The following is an 18249-nucleotide window of genomic DNA, read 5'->3' as shown; positions in this document are numbered from 1 at the left end:
TTGTGGTAAATATATGTCAAATAAAATTGGCCATTTGATTCACTTCTAAGTGTGCAGTTCAGAGGCATACATCACATTTACAGTTTTGCTAAGTCATTACTACTATTTCCAAAGCTTTTTAATTACCACGAACAGAAGCAAACAGTAATTCTTCCTTCTCCTCTCTCCCAAGTCCCTGGAAACCTCTAATCTACTTTCTGTCTCTATGAATTTACCTGTTCTAGATATGTCATGCAAGTACAATCATGCACTATTTGTCCAGTTTGCCTGACTTATTTCATTTAAAATAACATTTTCAAAGTTTGTTTCTTCTGTGGCATGCATCAGAACTTCATTCTATTTTTATGGCTGGATAGTATTTTATGGTATGCATATCTCACATTTTGTTCATCTGTTGTTGAACACTTGAGTTTTTTCCACCTTTTTGCTCTTGTGAATAATGCCACAGTGAGGAGTGTCATACAGATATGTGAGTCCTTGGTTCAATTTTTTGAGGTATATATCTTGGAGAGAAATTGCTGGGTCATATAGTAATTCTATCTTTAGATTTGAGGAACTGATAAACTGTTTTCTTCAGTGACTGCACCATTGACATTCCTACCAACCTGTATACAGATTTCTATTTTCTCCACCTAATTGCCTCCACTTGTTATTTTATCTTCTTTAATTGAATTTGATTTTTTTATTGTAGCCATCATAGTACATATGAAATAGTATCTCATTGTGGCTTTGGATTTGCATTTCTCTAATGACTAATGATGTTGAGCACCTTTTAATGTGCTTTTTTCCCACTCATATATATTCTTTGGAGAAATGACTGTTCAAGTTATTTGATTAATTTTAATTGGGTTATATATTATTTTGTTGCAAATACTATTGTGAATGGAATTGCTTTTTACAATTTTATTTCCAGATTGTCCTTTACTGATGTATAGAAATACATCAGATTTTTGTGTGTTGATGTTTTACTCTGCAACTTTGCTGGGTTTGTTTCTGAGATCTAGCAACTTTCTTGTACATTTTTCAGAGGATTTCCTATATATAAGAACATGTTGATGAAGTTCTAGAACCTAGGTGAGGTTCGGTGGGCTGAGGTCCGGAGCTGATGACCAAGAAAGAATTCTTGAGACATCTTTGGTGCAAAATGGTGGTTTATTAAAACATGGGGACAGGACCCATGGGCAGGAAGAGCTGCTGCCTCAGGTTGTGAGAGATGGCAGGTTCTGTTGCGGTTTGGGGAAGGTGAGGGGAAGGGAGGTTTCAATGGAGCTTTCATATGCTAAAGAGGGCCTACAAGGTGCCTGGATACCGGAGGCCTTGCAGCTCGAGGCCTTGAGGCTTGATCAATGTTGTCTTTTGGCCAGCCATTAACATCAAGATATTTGGGAGATTCCTGGTGGGATGTCACAATCCTGCTATCAAGCATTTTTGTTAGTGAGATTTAGGTTCAGAAGAGATTTAACTATATTTACATTTCCTTCTACCTCAGCCTCCTTCAGTTTTGTTTATGGAGGGGAGGGTGACATTAGGGTTTGAGGAACAAAGTTATTTGCCTATTAGTACAAAGTTAATTGTACTATTGATAAGGCAACTTCTTTGTTTGTAGATCTCTAGGACATTTGTAAACCAAGGGAGACTCCCATCTTGTAGGATTGTGATCTCTGCAAGTTAACTATTTGTTTCTCCTTTATGGCAGTCAGGGCTGCCTGAGGAATGTCACACACATTACCGAGGAGAGCGGGTGGAGAGGGGGTGCAAGGTGCCAGCTTTTGCTTTGTCTTCAGCCAGCCTCCTGCTCCCTCATCAATGTCAGCTGCAAATACATGTAATGTAACTTCTTCCTGTCCAATTTGGAATGTGTTTTATTTATTTTCCTTGTCTAACTGCTCTGCATAGAACATCTAGTATAATGTTGATCACCAGTAGTTAAACTGGGCGTCTTTGTTTATTCCTGATTTTAGTGGGAGATTATACAGGAAAAAAAAAAAAAAAAGAATAGCAAATTAAAGAAAATAACAGATTTTTTTCCTCTTGAAACAAACTTGATTAAATATTTAATAATTCCTTATTTTTTAAAGAAAACCAAAAAAATGCTGATTTTTACATCATACAGATACAGGCATCATTTACTAAAATATTGGAAATTTTATAAACATTGAAACAGGTACTTGAAATCAGGTTTACTCAATATATAATTTTTAAACTCTGTGAATATCAGAGTTTGTAAAATTTTCCTATTTTGTTCCATATCTTGTAAGATTTCATGTATCTCAGTGGAAAGATTACAATTAGTATCCTTACCAGGATCTTAGTATTTTTACTTCTTGAGTGATCTTTAACAGATATTTTAAATTTCATTGCTTTATCACCATGTTTACAGTCATATGCAAAGTTACCTTCACCTCATTTCTAAGGATTAAAATAACTTTGAAGTTTTATCTAAGTCCCTATGGAGCATATTAAATTAGCATACAATGCAACTGAATTAACAAAGATTTTCTTTCAGAAACAGATAAATTGGTGATTCAATAAGGATGTTTTGGAAATTCAGTTGTTTCAAACAATACAGAGCATAGCTGAGAGTGCTTTTGATTCCTTGAAAGAATAAAAGAAACAGTTCACTAACTTTTAAACTGCAAATCCTAATAGTTTGTGGTTTCAGTGGATAAATTAAAATGTCAAAGCTGGTTTATTCTTATTTAAAGTTGTAGACATTTGCAAAATATTACAATAACCAGTACTTTAATGAAATGGAAGTGCGATTATATCCACAAAAAGTTTGTGTTTGAAAATATTCCTGCAAAGAATGTAAGTTCTTTGTCACAGATATATTTTATTTTCTAGTATTAGGGTATATGTATTATATATCACAATATACATGTCTTAAAAATAAAAAGGTCCAGTTGTGGCTTAATTTTCAAAATTAACTTTACATAAGATTTCAAAATTGCCTATTTTATACTTTAACAAAACAATATAAACCATTAGTTCACTGATAGAATAAGAGCAAAAATAATCTTGTTTATAAATCAGCTACAGAGGAAAAACATACAAACAAATCTCCATGTCATTTGTCAATACTACATTTTCTTAAAAAGATTTTTAGCTAGAAATGTAGACACCTTATAAAATTAATATTGATCTATCTTTTCTTAGCACCCAAACTGTCTTTACGCAGCCATCCAGTGAGGTTTTATACCTGGAACATGTATGTTAATTGAGCAAATTTCCATTAGCTGACTTGATTTAACCAATGTCTGCATATTAACAAATTACTTTAAACTTAACCTTTCAGATTGCTCCACTTGAATATATTACAAACAGATTATTAACCGTATCTTACCATGATAGTTTCAATAATTTTACAAATAATTCTGTATTGTTTTAGTCATCTATTTCTTTAATTACCTACTTAATTGAAAATACCTCAGTGTACAGCTTTACTAGAAACTTAAGTATCTGAACCTCATAGAGAAAAGCTGCCTGGGGAATCTTGTATGTTTCATCCCCAATAGTACGTACAAGATCAGTATAATAGAGAAATCACAGGAGAAAAATTTAGCATAATTCATATTATTACTGTGGCAAAGCAATCCCTTATTAATGCTTAGAGAATGTCAAAAGAAAGTGGAGTTCTTTCATTTACATATTACTTTTTAACAGTCCTACATAAATAAGAGAACTTTTGTATGATCCCAGAAAGAATGTAATAAGTTTGGATATACACTTAGCCAAACCTTTTAGATTCAGATAAATTTGTTGTATTCTCAAAAGATTACCAATAAAGAGTTAATTCGTTAGAAAATTCACTTAAATCTTAACTGATATTTTGTTGGGTGTGTGTGTGTGTGTGTGTATGTGATTTTATGAATAAAGATTATCCTTGCTAATTAAAGATTGTTTAATGTAAGAATTTCAAAAGTTGACCATTAAAAATAATACTAGCAGTTATATTAACTACACTGATGGTGAGTTCATGATCAAAATAACATGTAAGTTCTAGGCACCATGCTACATGATTTGCAAACTTTTTGGTATAATCAAAAACCTTATGGTGTGTCCAGTAATAACATATTTTGCATATAATGATGTATACTTCAGGTGAAGTATACTTTTTTAAGGTTACAACGCTATGAGATGTTGGAGCAAATATTCAAATATCAGTCTGAACCCAGAAATTATGTAATAAAAGTAACAAAGTATTTTTATGTAATTTTAAAGAAGTGTACTTTTTAAAATGCAGGCCATTATCTATTAACAGTTCATAAAATCAATTAGGATTCATCACCAGTATTTATTAAAAAAATATAGTAAATTATAAATATCAGAACATATCCTAATAGCAAAGATATAATTACCTTATGTACTTATTTTCTGTTATACTCAGTCAATGAGTTAAACACTCTACTGGAGATAAAAATATTTACAAAGTTGAGTCTATTAACTGTATCAAACAATATATACACCATTAAAAAAATTAGTCTGCAGAGGACAAAAGGTCAGTTTTTGATGTGCTGGTAAGTGAGAGTTCATGAAGGTTGTGCTAATTAAGTATTAAAACTGGTACCCTAGAGAGAATAGAATAAGTCCATTGATCTGTATATAGTTGAATAAAATGAGTTCCATTGTTCATTGATCAGGAAAGCTCTTCATATCAAGTAAGGGTTTGTAGTCTCAGAGGCATGCTCAATAGGCATGTCCTTTATAAGCCCCCACTGATTAATTCTGTGGCAGAAAAAAAAAAAACACACACAATAGTCAGTTTGATATTTCCTAGGCAAATAGTGCTGTGAGCTGTTTGTTCAAAGTAAGCAAAATTTTGCTTGCTGACCTTTCCTTAATTTCTCTTCGCTGAGATAATAGAATGATGACACAAATGACTTGAATGGTTGGATTTTTTGGTTGACACTTCTCAGTTTTAGATTTTTTTTTAAGATTTTATTTATTTATTTGATAGACAGAGATCACAAGTAGGCAGAGAGGCAGGCCGAGAGAGAGAGAGGAGGAAGCAGGCTCCCCACTGAGCAGAAAGCCCGATGTGGGATTTGATCCCAGGATCCTGAGATCACGACCTGAGCCAAAATCAGAGGCCCTAACCCACTGAGCCACCCAGGGGCCCTCAGTTTTAGATTTTTAATGCATGATGTTGTGTTTATTGAGTCATTGCAGTCTCCTGTCCATACACTAACATCTGATGTACAGACTTACAAGATAAGGACTTGATTGCAACATGTAAGATCCTAGTAAAAATACACTCGACAACAACAACAATTACTAATGTATTTTCATTTAGCTATTGTTATACAACAAGATCCTGCTTGAGTTTTTGATGCTCATGGCACTTATTCCAGAAGACTTAATTGCTTGAAGCTTGTTGCAGGGACCATCAGCCAAGAGTAAGAAGAAAAAACAAATAAAAATATAACATGCAAAACAGAAACTGCCTCTGGTTGTTAAAACCCAAAGGGTCTAGTGAACTTGTTTTAGTAATAACTTGTAATAGAGTATAGGAAAGTAGAATTATCTATAAGATACAAATCAAGTTATAGGGAATTGCTCAACAATCATCTTAGAGTAACAACTGACAATGGAGGCATTGACAAACATTTAGTGACTTTAATTATTTTATACTAGGGGTTATTATTTCTTATAACCACTAAGGATATTTGAAGCTAGAAAACAAATTTGTCCTAAAACAAATTAACCTGTAGACATACAGTGGATCAGTATTTTACAGGAATATGAGTATAGTTTTCTCAACATGGAAACATGCCTTCCCTGAAACACATTATATGACTATCAAGTTACCTTTATATAATGAAGTTAGAAAGTCAGTGTTGTCTTGATTGATTCATTAATCGAAGTTACCATGCAAAAGTTAAAATAATATTATAGAAATAACCATTACAATAATTAAGAATTTTAGAATTTTTTGCAGTGAAGTGTCCTTTCAGTTATACTTAAATGGTCTTATAAGCATAGAAAGAAGTATATATGAAGAACATACTATTTATACAAGTTCATAGTTTTCTTTTAGTTATCAGTCCGCTAATTTTTGTCATAATATTGTCTACAAGTATTTGAATATATATATGTAGTCTATACAGAAAGTCTGTATACTGACTGTACACATACACACACACACACACACAGAGCCATCCTGCATAATTTCAGAATAAAGTTTTTGAAATCTTCCCTTTTCAATCTTAAGTAAAATTAACTTATTAAAGTAATATACACAAATTGCATAAATTCTACCATTTTGATTTAAGCTTTATATACAACCAATATGGCCATGTAATATTTATGGATATTATCAAACTACAATTGGAAATATAAGTCTATATTATATAAATAAATATATAATATTAAAAATAAGTAAAAATTTTTGTAGTGTATTTGTTCCCATTCTTTGAGACATTTTGATGTTCTTTTAAATTTTCTTCAGTAATAAACACTTCTTTAAAACCTCTCAAGATTTCAAAATAAGTTAGAGGTTTTAGAAACTGAAGTTACCCTTAAAGAGTAATAGTATCATACAGTATTTTGTCATTAGTTATGTTTCAGTTTAGTTGAGCGTCTATGCTTACATTTTAAAACCCTAAACATTTATTAAAGCAACATTTTCTTTCAGAATGAAAAATTTAGGATGTTAATTTTATTTATGTTTTATATGAGACAATAAGCCAAAGATCTCATAAACTAGAATATTAAGCTGATATTTTTATACTATGATAAAATCATGGAGAAGTCAGGACATTAATTTTTTAAAAACTCACCTTGATTAGATACAGTTTATAGAAATGTTCATATCTTTTTACATGTATACAACAATTTATAATCAAACTGAATATGTTGCATCTTTTACTGTCTCTTAGCCAAGAGATAAGTCACCAAGGCATTTACCTTAATTGCGGCTGAATTTTTTGTTTTGTTTTAGATTTTTCCCATACTTCCAGACAGTTTTTCTTAGAACCAGTCAAACACTTAAAATTAGTAATTAATTTTTAAAAGTTCTTTGGAAATGTTTATCTTCTATTTTTAAAGTGTATGAGTATTGAGAGCATTCTATAAACTTACAGAAGTTTCTATAAACTTAGAATTAGCATCAGAGCTATAGTGAAATTTGAATGATCATATATAAACAGTTAATTTTTTTTTCTACTTGGTTTGATTTAGACTTGGACTAGATATTTCTAGAGTGTGCCTATATAGTGACAGATTTAAAAACCAGTTAAAAAGGCGGACTATCAAAGAATTGTAAAGAAAGGATGGAAAGGGTCATAGTGGGGCTAACTGTTTCAACATTGCACTCACCACATACCCAACCAAGATATGATTCCTTTGTTGGCCAAACAAGAAACCCAAGAATGCTCTAGAAAACAAGTACAGAGAAAGGAAGACACAGTAAGACTGAAAGCTCAGTGGCAGCTGACTGAGGATCAAAATTATAAAATAAGTCACGAGCTATATTAACCCAGAGTTAGAAAATGTCAAACAATCTCGGTAGATGAGATAAATGTAAGGGAGGGCTCAAGAAGGACTCAGATCTCCGTCAGTCCCCACAGCAATTCTCACCCATAGTCCAAGTTCCCTGCAGCTCCAAACTGACCTCCAGAAGGCACATGGAAACATTTCTTTCCATTCAGAAGTCTGGCAACACTGGCCTCAGTAAGTGAAAGCAACAAGACAATTTTGGTGAGACTCCTAGAATGTCTAAGAATAAAACAAAGACCAGAGAGAAAGTACTATGACTACCAGTACTTTTACTGTGACTACTATGACCACCACTACCACTACAACTGCTACTACTACCAATAATAATAATTACAAAGCTGAGTACATTAACTTGCCAAGCAAGGGAACACGTACCAGTTAAAAATTTTACTAAGTTGCTGAGGTGGATAATCAGGGTCTTTTAAGTAATTTAAAAAAAAAAAAAAAAAGGAGGAGTTCATGGTGGTTGTGTTAATTAAGTGCTGAAACTAGCACATTGAACAAAATGAAATGAGTTCATATATCTGCACTGTCCATTAGCCAGGAAAGTATCCTTAGTTTGGTCTAATAAGTGAATGTTCATTCAGGTCACTCAAATCCATGGCATTTCATCAGATTCAGCTCTTTAGAGTCAGTTATAATGAAACTCAAAACTCAGTTTTGTTGTATTTTAGGGGAGTGTTCATATATATATATATATAGATATATATATATATATATGACTTTTTTAATATGCATCTCTGTCAAAAAGCTTGAGCACTGCTGGTTTAGATATTGGCAAAGTGATTTATTTGTCATATACATATTGACTCTTCTCTAGACCTGGATGCCCAGAAAGTTCACTGTTTTAAAATCCCAATTTGTTTAAGGATTAAAAGAAGAAAAACTACTGAGGGTTTTTGTGAAGAGTTATTTGCTAAAATTAGGTTAGTGTAAATGCAGTGTTTTCTTTCCTTTGCTGATCTGTTTGTATTAAAGAAGAGAGATATAAGAAAATGAGCTTCTCATAAATTATTTCATGAGCAAAATAGAGGAGAATGGCCAGATAAAGGCTATTGCTGTTGCGCATTGTTAAAAGGAGCTTAACTAATCTTGGGATAAAAAAGATGTCCCAGGTGCTTATCATCAAATTCAATTACAAATGCAAAGCCAAGGAGAAGTTTATAACTGCAAAGCAAAAATCAGGTTGACATCATTTTAAGGCATCTGGGTTGCTTTTGTCGTGGGTCTATACCTAAGCTTGATGAGACAGGAGTAAAATGGAAATCATGTATTCATAGGCAAGGGCACATACATTAAAAATAATGAAATTGGTCTGCATGGAATAGCTTAGCTAGCAGATTGTCACAGCATGCTCCCTCATTAGGTTATTTCCTTGAAGCTTTAGATTGTTAGCATAAGGAAGGCAGAAATATCCAGGTGATAGTGGCTAGACATAGGTATTCATCTTCAAACTAAACTGTTCTTTGAGGAATGATGTGGTCCACAGAAATTCTAATACTTACATATACTCTAAACATCAGTCCCAATAAATATTACCACAAACTTTAAGTGAGCACAGTTTGTTCCAGCTTACTTACACTGAGCCTTTGAGACTACTCGTTTTCCTTTACATGCCGATATTTGAATAAGCAATATCTAAAGTATTTTTTACTTCTGAAAATTATTTTTGCTATACTTTGATCTAATGTCTGACTTTGCAATCCAGAGATACCATATCAATAGCATACGTGTCACGGATCTCGATGTCATAGTTGACCACAGATCTCAAAATGCCTTAGAGTCGTGAGTACCTCAGTATCTTTGTTTTTGAAATACTTCAATAGAATTCAAATCATTCTGATAATTTTACTTTGAAAAATATTATTTTCTAGTATTAGCACTCTGTCATAATTACATCTAGAAGAACTTTTCACCCCCATCATTGATTTTAGAGAATTTGATTTTGTTTTATGCACCCATTCATTTAGAAATTATTAACATTTTGATGTAGTAAGATCACATGTTAAATAGTATCATAGACCTCTATTAATATAAGTGCTTTGTTCCTTTTGAAAAATTTTAGAATATATATGCTGGGAATCTGGCATGCACTTGCCACATTCTCTTATCCGGCTGTTGTTGATTTTTAAGTTATATTTTATAATTGAGTATTGGTTATTTATATAACTTCTTGATACCCTATATATTTATGTATAACCACTCACCTTCATGAACTCTCATTGTGATTACTTGTTTCTGTTTAATGTTCATTTTTCATTCCTTTTACATTGGTTAAACATCTTTATTTTTTCAAGGCCTATACTAGAACAAAAATGACATCCTTATGTTTCCCTGATATTTAATAGGATGGCTGTCACAATTAAACTCTTAGTGTCTACTGTCCAAAGGAAGTATTATAAAATACATTTTTTCTTAATAAGAACTTATATTGAATTTTATTAAAGAAAATATTCTGATGAAACTGTTTATGCCTTGAAAAAATATATTTGATGGAGTGCATGAGGATGGAGAAACTACATTTTCTCTTTTAGATTTGAACAAAAGACTATGATTTGGGAAGGATAGTAAAGTTACATCTTTAGATTTGATATTTCCTTTGAATCCAGAATCCTAAGCAAACTGTCTGCTCAACGTCACCTCACAGATGCCTACTAGGCATCCAACATGCCAGTTGGATCTCCTGATCACCTCTGAAGTCTGTGCCTCTTCTAGTCTTTCTCAGTTAAGTTAGTGATAACCCCATTATTCCTATTGTTCAGACCCACATCTTAGTGTGTGTTACTTTTTCTCACATTACACTTCAGTTTAACAAGAAAGCTGCTGGCTCTTTTTTCTGCAGTCTGTCTAGAGTCAGACTGCTTCTGTCCATCTCTACTGTCTGCACCACCCCCAAGCTGGTATTGTGTCTTTCCTAGGCTACTGTGAGCACTCCCTAGTTTCCTTTTCAGCACATCTAACTACCGAAGTCTATTCTTAATTCAGCTGCCAGTATCTTTCAAATTATGTTACATCATGTTACCTCTCTGTTCAACACTCTCCAATAACTTTTGACTCTTTCAGAGTGAAATTCAAGATCATCATAATGCTATGAAATGTACCTTCACCCATTATTTACACTTCTCTAACCTTATATCCTGGTATTAACTCACCCAGTCCTGCTCTTCCCAGGACCCACTCCTTTACTCCTTCCTTAGGACCATTCTACTTAGTGGGGTTTTTTTTTCCCCTATCTACAGTGCTCTATCTTACAATGTGAACATGGCTTATTCCCTCATCACAGTCAGTTTTTGATCAATAGTATCTTTTCATTGAGACCTTCCTTTACCATCCTATTTAAAATTGTAGCCATTAACCTCTTACTTCTCTTTCTTTGCTTTCTTTTCCTCTATTATGCATATAGCTAACATACTTCTATTATGCTGATTGCCTCTCTTTCAATGTGAAAATATAAGCACCATGATGCCAGAGATAATGTTGTTTGTATACTATCTCATCCCAAGAAAGAGAATGGTTAATAAAAATTTGTTGAATGAATAAAACATTGCAAACAAAGGAATGATTAAATGATTTGACTATTGGTGACTATCAAGACCAAGTGGATCAGTATGGAGAAATAAATGGCATGCATGGAGAATAGAGTCCAGTGTTGTCACAGCATTGCAAAAGCAAAGTCCTCACCTGCTCTGCCCACATGTAGTGTCAGCCACAAAATAAATAAAAAGATGGAATTACCAGAAGCTAAATTCAAAATTGCTGGGAAAAAATCTGATGTGACAAAGAAATTTTACAATAGGATGGAATAAATTCTTTTCACTTGAAAAAATAGGTGCTAGAGACAGAAATGAAATCTGGTAAGGGAGAATAAGGAAAGTTATATTTATTGCACACCTGGATTTTATGATTTCAGTGTATCATATTTACTGTATATGGGGCTCATTTCTGATTTCAGAAAGTCCGAGCAATTCGAATATTTATATCATGGACATGTTTGAAGGCACAGGACTAAAATTAAAGAGTTTATCACATCAAAAGAATGTCTGTCTTACACACAAAAACCACACAAATTTTAACTATATATAGGTGACATATAAGTTGTCTAGCTTGATCATGACAATATGTAATACATACACATATCTAAACATCAACTTTTAGATCTTTAAATGTATATAATCTTTAAATGTGAAAGATATCTCAATAAATTTGTTAAGAAAAAGAAAGAAAGGCAGCTGCAAATGCTCATCAGAATTTTGACTACTTAGTGATACTGGTGGGCAGAGAAGTGTCCCAGTCAGAATTTCCAATACATTTCAGGAAAACAGACTCTGATAACATTGACTCTGAAAGTCTAGTTATTCTCAACTACTTTAATATTTGTCAAAAAAGACTGTAAAAGGAAAGGAAAGGAATGCACTGTTACAGGACGTATTGACGAACCAAAAATTTTGTCTCAATTAGACACAAAGTTACAAAAAGAAGACCCTTCTTATTGTTAAAAAGGTAATGTTGATCCTTAATTTTTATACTCAGTGAATATTGTACTGGGCAAAGGTAAACAGGCACAAGAGACTTTATTCAAGGTTTTAGCAAGAGGGGAAATAGGCCAGAATTCAGATAAGGTCAACTCTACTGAAACAAGGGCTGGAAATTTTTTAAGAGCTGGGGTGGGGCAATCATAGACCATCTGTGTTTGATAATTGGCTTGACCCAAAGGAAAAGTAAACTTTCCCATATGTTCATGATAGGAAGTAGTTTTACAACTTGACCCAAGGCAGTCCTACCTTAGAAACTGGGAGATGGGAACATTAACTCTTACATTTCAAACCCAGGTGCTTCAGAAAAATCTTCCTGGATGGTAAAACAGGCAAAAAACTGGAGAAGATTTACATCTGAAAGCGGCAGAGAAATAATTTACAATTGCAAGCATTCTAAAGTAAATGATCTAAGAAGAGGGAGTTCAGTGACCTGGAGATAGGAAGAAGCCTGTCTAAAAGTTCATCAAACTGAGGGGAACATTAATACTGTCTTGGTCATCCCTAAAGGCAGAGCAGCCCTGCCAGCCCAGCAAACTGGCATGTCTTTATCATTTTGTGCTTTGTAATTGACTAGAAACCATAAGCTATAAATATTTTATTTTTTCACAATAGCGACATCTCAGGATGTCATCTTTCACATTTTGAATGTTATAGATGGTTTCCTTTGTTGTTGTTTCCAAATGAAACAGTTTTTAGTAACTCGGTGGGATAGGAAATAACTGGACTGCAATGATGATAACCCAAAACTGTTAACTCTAGCCTTTGTTAACAGTGGTGGGTGGCTTTGGGGAAATGCAAGGATGCAGAGAAGAAAAATATATTTGACTTTCATATTTTTCCTTCACATTAATGATAGTCTTTGATAGAGGGGATTATCATCAAGAGAATTTTTTTATAATTCACTTCAAATAATTGTCTATAGTGCTTTTACATTTTATTAGATTGAACCCATTTTATATCTAGACATCTTTCTTTAGTACATGGCCAAGAATTCCACAAGGTGGCTCTGTGTGTCACTGTTGGAGCTGTTAGTAATTCCAATCTGTCTGTTTTTCATTTGTGTACATCATTTATTTCTCACAGGAGAATGAAGTCAAATTTTTCTAATCAAATTAGAAGACATCAAGTGAAAATCACATTTATGTATCTGAAACTTAGCAAGTTGAATTAGGAAAAATTGTCAATTGCTGAATTAAACTGATAAGACCTAAAAATAATCACTATTTTGAAGTGCTTATTATGTATGACTCATTAGTTAATTCATTTATTCCTTACAATAACACTAAGAATAATTTAATTATTATTGTTATTTTGATATTGAGGAAACTGAGGCACATATTGTCAAGTAATTTGCCTAATATCATACAGTGAATATTTGAAAAGTTGATTTTTGATCCTGAGTTGTCTAAAATCGATATATAAACAAAAGTCCATAGCTTGTTATACATCTCCTAAAATAAAAGTTTTAAGAAAACTATACATTGCAGTGACACCTGGGTGGCTCAGTTGGTTAGGCATCTGCCTTCTGCTCAGGTCATGAACCCAGGGTCCTGGGATTGAGTCCCACATCAGGCTTTCTGCTTCTTTCTCTCCCTCTGCCTGTGCTCCGTGTGCTTGCACTCACTTGTGTGCTCTCTCTGACAAATAAATAAATAAAATCTTTAAAACAAACAAACAAATAACCCAAAAAACTATACATTGCAAATATGATTTGGACTATGTCATTTTCCTGTCTCTAAGTCACATCTAATGTTTAACACCAAAATGGAATAGGTTTTGATAGCTATTTAGTAAGTTGTTTTCCTTTTTGGTCACAGCTGGTTTAAAAAAAAAAAAAAAAAACCCTAGGAAACTGCACACACTGCATGCATTTAATCATTATCCCAAGATTTTTATCATTTAACATGTTAAGATCATACAGAATGCAATTAGTGGAAGTATTTTTGTTTCAAGTGAAATTATGCAAAACTTCTATGGTAGTCACATGTTCATTTTAATTTTACATGTTTTCTTTTAGCTGGTTTAATTTTTGGGGGAACCAATATTTTACAAACAGTAAAACCAAAGTTCCTATCATGGGTGGACACCCTAAATCCATATTTGTAAATATCACTGTTTTATTTTTTTAAATAAACTCAACGTAAAAGAAAGGTAATATTTAAAGATATTTTACAGTAATATTTATATATATAGTTTAATTTGAAAATCAGTAGGAAAGCTACATTTTTATTGTCTATGATTTATAAAAAACAATTCTTCTAGTTTTATTTTTATTTGATTGAAAGCAATATATGTATCTTTAAACTATAAGTCTGCATATCATAAAATATTGTATTTGTTTTCTGAAGCAATGAGTGATCTGCAGTTTCTTTCCCTAGTTATTATTATTATTATTATTTTTTTTTTTGGTTGGATACACATTGCTAGATACTTCATATATTGGCACATCCTGTGTGTCTACATGTATAAAGGTTGTGTGTTCTATTGTTTTTGGTTTTGGGTTTTTCTTTCTTTTTTCTTTTTTTTTTTTGGTTTTTGCTTTAATTTTAGGCTTTCCAGATTAATGGGAAAACCAAGTAGATTCGAATTTAAGGGTTGGTTTCCTGGTGTCTCTCTTAACACTTGCTGAGGGGATTGTTCCTATTGCAGAAATTTCACATTCAATCACAGCAAACTCTGGGGACATTTGTCATGATTTTGACAGGTTAGATAAATGGTTAGTTAAAACCATGGGTGAAGGTCAATAAGGACAAGAGTGAGGTAGCTAAATTAAAAGCAAAATAGCAGTTATAACTCTACTCATTATGAAAAGGCTAGCTAAGTTCAAATAGAGCAGAATCACTAACCTCAGGTTATAGATCTACAAAGTAGATTTGACTCTCCAGTAACAGGCAATTAAAATCAAAAGTCTATTTTTGTACAGGGTTATTTTCAGGACCTATTGCTGTCTTCCTATCATATTTATGGTGGATTGAACAGGATTAATAAATAAAATGAATTAAAGAGGAAACAAAAACCAAAGTACAGAAGAATATTGAAAGAGTACATGATAAATGAGTACTATGAGTAAATTCAAAGTGAATTTGTTTAACCTTTTAAGTACAGAAGTTTTAGCTTCTTTTTTTCTGACTTGCAAGTTTTAGCAGCAAATATAACATAACCGATCATTTAATTTACATTATTAAGTACGTATTAATCACTGTACTAAGAGCATGTAATAGTCTCCGCACTCAGAAAGTATAATCTGCAGAGAGACACATTAATTCATCCATTAATTGAAAAAAAAGTTGTGCCCTTATGAAGTGGTTCTTTGGGAAAATGGGAGACCAAGTCTTAATAAATATACAAATAAATAAATTTATTTTATATAGCAATTAGTATTTTTGAAGAACACTTAAATACAGAGATATTATTTGCTGAGACTGCTAGAATGGGCAACATTGGGTATGGTTCTCGGGGAAGGTCTTTCTGAAGAGTATTACTCCTGATATTGAAATTATGAGAAAGAGCCAGATAATTGAATAACAGGAAGATAAAAGATTCAGACAGAAAATTTATCCAGGGCAAAGACCTTAAGGCAATGATTATTTAGGGTTTAAAGTAAAGATGAAACAGTAATGTGGAAGTTGTAGAGTATTGTTATGCCCCAATAATGGGTCTGTGATTAAAGGAGCAAAACTGATACAAAGGAAAGGTCAAACAAAGCTTTATTTTGCACCAAGCATCAAGAATCTAACCGAACGTTCGGGGCCCCACCTCTTACAAAAGAGGGCAACCCTTCTCTGTTTCACAGTCTAGCTTTTAAGGGCAAAAACCATGTGGTCGGGCCTGGCCACGCACAGGTGACCAATGAGATTACAATTTACCCTAGTAGACATTTGACCCAGCCTATTACACCTTGATTAGGATTGGCGCCAAAAGGATTCCAAAGGGTGGGGGCCCCTACTCCTTGGTAGCTAGGGAGACAGTATGCAACCCCCTACTGATCGGATGTGTCCACCTGGCCTGACCCATCCTTATGTCTGGGCTTTTGTTACCTGAAGCTGGTTTCCGGGACTTGTTTTTAAGTGAATCCCCTGGGGGGTAGGGAAGCAGGAACAGTTTAACTTTAATGAAAGCCTCTTGCTAAATAGGTCCTTACAGTATAAGTTGTCCAATAGTACAAAATTAGGTTCAGGAAAGTAGGAAAGAAAAAATCAGTTAATCAAAAGTCATAGAGACAATGGGACGCGTTTAGATTTTATTCTATGTCTGACACAATGTTCAAAAGGCACACAAATCATAAAGGCAAATAGCTCTGAAAGATCATAGTTGTTTGAACCTAAGTAGGTCAGGTAAATCTTTCCTAATAAGGAATATTTGAGTTGATAATTTATGATAAGCAGTCAATAACAAAGGAAGGACCAATGTTTGTTTTCTCTAAAGGATCAGGTTGCAAAAAATCTGGGTTTTGGCTTGTTATGCCCCAATAATGGGTCCGTGATTAAAGGAGCGAGACTGATACAAAGCAAAGGTCAAGCAAAGCTTTATTTTGTGCCAAGCATCAAGAATCAAACTGACCGGCCAGGGCTGTACCTCTTACAGAGAGGGCAACCCCGCTCTCCTTTACGGACTAGCTTTTAAGGGCAAAGGCCACCCCTGGCCACACACAGGTGGCCAATGAAATTGTAACACACAGAGAAAGCTGCACAGTGATACTAGGTAACCAACTGAATTACAATTTACCCTATAGTAGACAACTGACCCAGCCTATCATCTTGGTTATGATTGGCACCCAAAAGTCTCCCGAAGGGGGGGCCCATACTCCTTGGTAGCTAGGGAGATAGTATGCAACCCCCCACTGATCAAATGTCTCCACCTGGCCTGACCTATCCTTGTATCTGTGCTTTGTTACCTGAGGCTGGTTTCTGGGACTTGTTTTTAAATAAGTCCCCCGGGGGAAGGGGAACAGGGACAGTTTAAGGGTTAAACAACAAGGTTATTGTTTAACCTCAGTGGAAGCCTCTGGCTAAAATATAAAAATATAAAATAGGTCCTTACATGGCTAAGAGATAAAATTGAAGGTGTTATATAGGTGCTTCCATAAGAAGGGAGATGACACATTTTCACAGATTTTTTATTGGCAAAAACCAAAATACAATAATAATTGAGTAGACTTCTTTTATAGTATAGGTCCACTAATAACAACAGTGGAATTCTTTACTGGGGAGTAACATTTTACTTATGAGGTATTCACAGCTGATTTTACCTACTGTTAATACTCATCTATAATGAGACTTTACATATTTCATCTTTGAAATATCTTTTAACACAGAGATGCTGCCAAATACTAATATCAGTCCACAAGCATATTATTTTAATGGAGCATATGCAACACTTGGAAGGCATTTATAGTATTTTATTGGGTTTTTCTCTTGGTATTTTTGCCTTTTAGCATATCATTATACTGCAGAATAGTAACTCCCAAATGAAGTTTAGGTGGAAGATCTTCAACTGTACAGTTAAATAGATTTTGAAATATGGAAATTCCCTTTACACTTAAATAAATTAAAAAAAAAGCAGTACTGTAACTCTAGTTTGAACTCGACAGAAAATATATCTGCTGCAAATTTGTATACAAATGGAAAATACGCTTCTATAACACACAACAGCAGAAGTGTGTAAACAACTTGACATTAGTTAAATAATTCAAAATTTAGTTGTTGAAATAACATTACAGCAGTATGTTTTTCACATAAGCACGTTTTTGCTTTGTAATTTTCAGATGAATTCATTTAGAAATGTTATCTGCAAAAATCATCAGCAAAAGCTAATTTTAAACCCATTTGATGTAGTGGGTGGGGTTGGTTCTCATTCAGAATAATTTTGCACTCTGCTATTGACTCAAATAACTACTATTATAAGTCTTTATGGCTACTAAGTGAACCATTTTGTGGTAGATCAGGGTATTCATCTTTTTTTTTTAATTAACATATAATGTATTATTTGTTTTATGGGTACAGGTCTGTGAATGATCAGTCTTACACAGTTCACAACACTCACCATATCACATATCCTCCCCAGTGTCCATCACCCAGCCACCCCCTTCCTCTTCCCACCCCAGGGTATTCATCTTCTATTTCTCACAAACATTCACGGAAGTGACAATGGTTGTCCATAAGAATGAATGAAATGAAATAAGGATGTATATTCCAATGTATGTGCAATGGCAGATGAA

Source organism: Lontra canadensis, unplaced genomic scaffold (genome assembly GCF_010015895.1).
Source record: "Lontra canadensis isolate GAN:19392208 unplaced genomic scaffold, GSC_riverotter_1.0 scaffold95, whole genome shotgun sequence".
NCBI classification, from domain to species: Eukaryota; Metazoa; Chordata; class Mammalia; order Carnivora; family Mustelidae; genus Lontra; species Lontra canadensis.
The sequence above is the reverse complement of the archived record's forward strand: the minus strand, read 5'-3'. Positions refer to the sequence as shown.